Source organism: Ostrinia nubilalis, chromosome W (assembly GCF_963855985.1).
Source record: "Ostrinia nubilalis chromosome W, ilOstNubi1.1, whole genome shotgun sequence".
In the NCBI taxonomy this organism is placed as follows: domain Eukaryota; kingdom Metazoa; phylum Arthropoda; class Insecta; order Lepidoptera; family Crambidae; genus Ostrinia; species Ostrinia nubilalis.
In genome coordinates this window covers 7,889,118-7,895,272 of record NC_087118.1, presented here as the reverse complement: position 1 = coordinate 7,895,272, position 6,155 = coordinate 7,889,118, and the positions used below count along the sequence as shown (strand labels likewise).

At 41.4% G+C, this 6,155-nt stretch overlaps 1 long non-coding RNA gene across 1 annotated transcript; it reads right to left on the bottom strand.

Moving 5' to 3' along the window:
* Nucleotides 1–290: 290 nt before the first annotated feature.
* Nucleotides 291–1,639, bottom strand: LOC135086346 (uncharacterized). The gene is made up of 2 exons (XR_010260427.1): nucleotides 1,229–1,639; nucleotides 291–654 (listed from the first exon to the last, which is right to left on the bottom strand). It is a non-coding gene; the product is annotated as an uncharacterized LOC135086346 (long non-coding RNA).
* Nucleotides 1,640–6,155: the final 4,516 nt, after the last annotated feature.

The following is a 6,155-nucleotide window of genomic DNA, read 5'->3' as shown; positions in this document are numbered from 1 at the left end:
AGGCCTTTCAAAAAACTAATTTATTTATCTGGGCTAGTCACTAATGACGAGTACATAACTATTAAACATCTGTTAATGTCGAAATATTGCCAAATAAAAAAGGCGATCTTTTTTTCACTGATCGTCTGGTGACATGATGCATGCAGTTCAGCCAGATTACGCAGCAAGTAAACTAATTTAATTTTCGCTATTCAATCATATTATACTTACTAAGCAACCGTGTCACGGTTGAGGCTTTAGAAGCAGTGACATAATAGAATTTAGAGTTAAGTTAGAGAAATAAAAGATAGTTTAGGTTAACAAGTAATTTATTTAGAATTAAGTAGCAAGAGACCTTAAGGGTGTGGGTTGTCGAGCAAACTATCGTATCGCACGAGATTCGTCACCGGTGGTAGTATATTCAAACCACTGTCCTCGCTAGCATTGATGGTGATGTGGGTTGGTTCTTCGAGATGGTAAGCCTGCAGAGTTGTCGACACGCCAGACGGTAAGGGCCGCACGCACTGTGGTGTAGGGCCACTTAGAGTGTGCGCACGGGCCGTCCGACACGGCAGGCAGCTCTGCCGGGTTGAAGAGCCGCTGGCCATGCATGGCAGGTAGTTGTAGTGAAGGTGAAGCTGAAGGTGAACGTGAACGTGAACGCGAAGATGAACCCTGCGAATCAAACGGCATATTTAAGCAGTTGCTAGCTTAACCGTTTGACTGCGACATCAAAATACTAGCGAAGCAGATGGAATGATTTTTGTAATAAATGGTGATGTAATGATGTGGCAGTCAAACAGAATTACAGTAGTGAAAGGTGAAGTGAAGTATGCAAAATATTAAATTATGTAGGTAGATAATTATTTAGAATATCATCTATGTAGGCAATTGATTTGTAAAACAATATAGGTAGGCGATAATTTAGAATAATTAGAACAAGTAGAATAGGATTAGAATAGTTCAATTTAGTAAATTAAATAGATTTTAGAAAGTGTCGTTACAGTACGACCAAGGTCATGTAAAGGTCATGACGTGTCGATGTCATTTCATAAAATATTTAGTTTATTTATTTAATAATGTAGTAAGTTGTAAATTAATAATATTAGGAAGTTATAGAAATAGGAAATTTGTATGAAATGACACCGAGCACACGGATAGCACATTTGAAGAACAAAATGGCGGCTAGGCACTTACATTTAGCACAAGTATAAAATCTAGGCATTAAAAATACTTTTGCAACACTCACCCGGTAGCGGGGTTCACCAATACGCGATTACATATTTAGTTTTTAAGATATTATATACATCGCGGGTCCGGCGGTGACGGACAGCGATACGTCCGTGCTCACTAACGCTCTGGCTCGGACTACGAGACGCGGCGGGCAGGGTTGCCAGATATCAGCTAACTCAATTCGCCTAATTTTTCCTACCGAGTAGCCTAAATCGCCTAATATTTTTTTTTCTTAAAGTAGCCTAATTCGCCTAACATTTTGAGCTAAGTATACAAAAATTGCTTATACAAATACATATCAAATCGACACATTAATGACAAACAGCTGTTTATCTCTTTCTAACTTACCCATGGTGACGTATAAAAAAAGAGATAGATAATGTTTGGTCAGTACTCATTCTGGCGACTTTTTCATATGACGTCACTACCTGACTTGTGCCGAGTACATATAGTTCCAAAATACTGGACTGTCCTATCGATGACATTGACAGTGGGGCGCCACCGTCAATACCGGATCGCTGGTTCCGATTTTTGCCATGTTGGAAACCATATAGTTGAACGATGGTAGCGCCCCCCTGTCATTGAGTTTGGTGGGACAGTTCAGCGTGGGTCATCTATACAAGATTTAAGAAAACAACATGGCAATCAGCTGACAACTATACCTACACACACACACACACACACACACACACACACACACACACATACAAACCTGTCAGCTGATTGCCTATATTGCGGCCATGTTGTTTTCTTAAATCGTGTATTTATAATGCGTGTAAGTGTGTGCGTAATGTATGTACTGAGCACGTTTATTTTAAAGTTACGCCAAGTCCATGAGATACGAGTACCTATTACCTATCCTACAAATATTGTTATGCGAAAGCTAGTATCTCATATCTATACTTGTACGCACAGTACGCAATAGTTCTATCTCACTCTTATGAAGAGTGAGCGAATGGAAAGAACGGTGGATGTCTCAGATTAAGTGTTAGGTGGATGATGTGCATTATTACGTTTCGTTACTTTTGTTACATGCAAAATTTATTTTTCCAAGGTAATCGTGAAGTAGGGTATTTCGCCAAAAATGGTCAATTTTGCCTAATTTCCTTGGTATGAAAAAATTTTTTGTTTTTAACTATTTTTAGTTTCCCATTGCATTAAGTAGCAAAAACTAAGCTAATATATCTAAAAGGGGTGTCATAATTCGTTTTAGAAACAAAGTTATAAGGTCATGAATTTTTGGTAGCCAAGGAAATTATTTTAAACAATTGTTTCTCGTAAGTTTTCTTCTGTGGTTTGCTTTTTTTTGTTCGACCCATTTTTGTGTACCTACGCAAGCAAACATTCCAATGAATATTGTATCATTACGACCTTTTTACACAACTAAGGGAGATAAATGCAGTAGATTGAGTTAAGAGTTAAAAACAAGTTGTTTTATATCTATTCTGATACCCGTTTCTTAAAATGAAAATTTTAAACTTATTCTAATAAAGAAATACTCAAAATTTGACTTTACGCCGAATTAAAAATGGTCTGTTATAATTTCCTAGGCCATTTTATGCCATGGAAAACAAGGAAATTAGGACCAAAGAAATTAGATTTATGCCTAAAAGACACCACAGACAAAAACCTATTTACCCTATGCATTTACTATTTAAATCATGGGTTTACCCCTACAAACACTACATCTGTGTAAATAAACAATAAAATTAATCCATTGTTTAGCTGCAAAAAACCGTCCAAAGAAATTGACTTTTTAGTAAACAAAAACCCAAGGAGGGACCTACTTATGCGATTTGACGCGAAACTGTTCAACGAAGTACTGTCCTGCCTCGATGACCTCTTGGGATGAAATGGCCGAGTGTAACGGTGCAGTGCATTACATTCTAAGTTCTTTCGTTTCGTTACTACAATGGTCGAAAAGAAGACCCAGGGAAATTATACTTTGGACTCGGACAAGAACTTAACTTCTGTCAACTGTCAACCGATCACTCCGAATGCTCGGATTAAAATAATATTTTCTGTGTTATTCTTGTGCGTCCGAGCCCCTGGACTATATATTTCCCTTCAGTAAGTGACAGGCCTGTCTTGTGCATAAGGACAGACTATCCCGTGGCTGTTTTGAGCTGTGTTTTGATAATCTTCAGTCATCATCCAGTATTGACAGTATCCAAGGACGCCCTTTTTGACAACGTGGGTTGCCGTAAGCCAGCCAATAAGCGGATGTAATCCAACGCATGCGCTACGGCAACCCGTCACCGTTTCCTCGGCGTGCGCTGTCCACGCATGCGCGGTTCTTCGCCTTTTAGCTGCGCTGCTTAGCAACCAAGCCGACGACGTGACGTGTTGATAACAATGATGACATATGGGATGTTTAAATGTGCTGTGTTTTTATATTTTATTTTTATGAGTTTTTGGAATCCTTTTTATTAGTTTAGCGTCATAATTACTCTATTTGTCTTGACGTGAATGTCGGCAAGTTCTTCAATTCCTGGCAGCGACGACGTACAACTGGTACAATGCCCTCATTGCCCACAGCCCCGGTTTTTTAAAGGTAACCGGGGCTTGAATATACACATTGGCAGATGTCATAAACCCCCTCATGTTTCCTCACCAGCAGTTTCTCCAGCTCCACAGCCGGCTAACCAACCTCTTTGGCAAACTCTCGGCAACCTAAAAAATTCACTTCCACTCTTGAAAAGAATCCCTCGTTCTGCACGGCCTTCAGTCGCTGTTGCTCTAGCACATTGCATCGAGCATGTGATTAGAGTAAACACGACTGAGAGCTGGGCAGAACTCCTAACGTTTTCCTATAGAATCCTACATATCAATCAAAATAATAGCATGTCATTAACACAAAAAATAAAAGAAAACTGCCGTCTAAATCCCTCCGTTCATTCCATTGTTATTCCTCCCTCTCGACCCCAAAATTCCAAAAAATCCATTAAATTAATTGAATCAAAAGTTAGCGATGGTGATCTCCGTGGAGCCGCCAATCTTTTATTTAGCAACGATGTTGTCGCCTTCGACTGCCAGGAAACACTCAGTGCTCTTGAGGATAAGCACCCACCTCCAGCACCGAATCTCCTCCTGCCTCCGCCTCCTGATCCTACCGCTGCCCACATAATCTGCAAAGAAGATGACGTATCGTCTGCCATCTTTTCATTCAAAAGCGGGTCTGCCAGCGGCCTAGACGGTCTTTCACCACAACACCTGAAAGACCTTCTCTCTGTCTCAGTCGGTGACGCTGGCAGAGTATTATTACACAATATGACTCTTTTGGTAAACCTAATGCTATCCGGCGAAGTCCCAGCTGATATTATCGAAATTCTTTATGGAGCCAACTTAATAGCTTTACGGAAAAAAGATGGCGGCATTCGCCCTATAGCTGTTGGCTCCACCCTTCGCCGTATAGCATCCAAAATTTGCTGTTCTCACATTTTACCTACCGTTTCTGCAGAGTTCCAACCAGTACAGCTTGGTTTCGGCGTCAAAGGTGGATGCGAAGCAGCCGTTCACGCTCTCCGTACCTTCCTGTCACTTGACGCCGCGGAGGTGGTGCTGAAGGTGGATGTCAAGAACGCCTTCAACTCGGTAGATAGAGGTGCCTTGCTTTCAGCCATTCATCAAAAAGTTCCTCATATTTACAATTATCTTTGGCAATGCTATAGCAAACCCACAAAATTAATTTTCAAAAACAACCTATTATATTCATCTGTCGGCTGTCAGCAAGGCGATCCTCTCGGGCCCGCTATTTTTAGTTTGGCAATACAACCCATTATTGATTCACTAAATTCAAAATTTAATGTGTGGTACCTAGATGACGGAACTATCGCTGGCGATATTTCATCCGTTCTCTCAGACTTCCACACCATCATTGATAAATTCAAAAGTATCGGACTTGATCTCAATTATTCAAAATGCGAGCTATTTATCCCAGAATCAAAATTTTCACATGTTCAGTTACAAGACATTATTACAAAATTTTCGGCTTTAGCTCCCAATATCAAAATTCTCAATAATACGTCACTCCGTCTTTTAGGTTCCCCTATTTTTGACGAGGCTATTCCGATTTTTATTAATGAACAAATTTCCAAATTTCAGCAGTCCTCCGAAAATATGCTAAAGATAAACCCTCACATGGCTTTGTATTTAATCCGTTTTTGCGCATATGCCCCAAAATTTATATATTTTTTACGTAGTACCCATTTTTGGCTTTTTCCAGGACTACTATCAATCATTGATAGTTCGCTCAGGGAGACACTCTCCAAAATTCTAAATTGTGCATTTAGCGATAACGCCTGGAAACAGGCCTCTCTCCCTGTGCGTTTCGGAGGACTAGGCACACGTCAGATATCGCATATTGCCCTTCCAGCTTTTCTGTCTTCTGCGTATGGTACAGCCGAACTCTTTAATAAATTACTATCCCCTTCTTTAGGGGTAGTGGAGTTGGCTCACCTCGCAGAAGCCAGAAACGCTTGGACTAGGGCATGCCCGGGAGCCGATCCACCTACCTCTCTATCGTCTCAGAGGCAGTGGGACGAGCCGCTCTGTTTGCGTTTTCAGAGTGATCTATTGGCTTCCTCCGAAAATGCTGCAGAGCGTGCTCGCCTACTAGCGGTCTTTCAGGCAGAGTCCGGTTATTGGCTACATGCTCTTCCTTCGGCCAATATCGGGACTCTGCTTGACAGGAGTACACTATCCCTTGCCATTTCCCTTAGACTTGGCGTCAAGACAAACCATCCCCATCGCTGTCGTTGCGGTACTCGCGTCGGTGAGTTAGGACACCATGGCCTCTCATGCCAAATGAGCGCTGGTCGAGTCTCCCGACACGCCTGCATCAATGACGTCATCCGCAGAGCTCTTGTCGCCGTCAATGTGCCAGCAGTTTTAGAGCCTAACGGCATATTCCATGACGACGGCAAGAGACCTGACGGCATGAC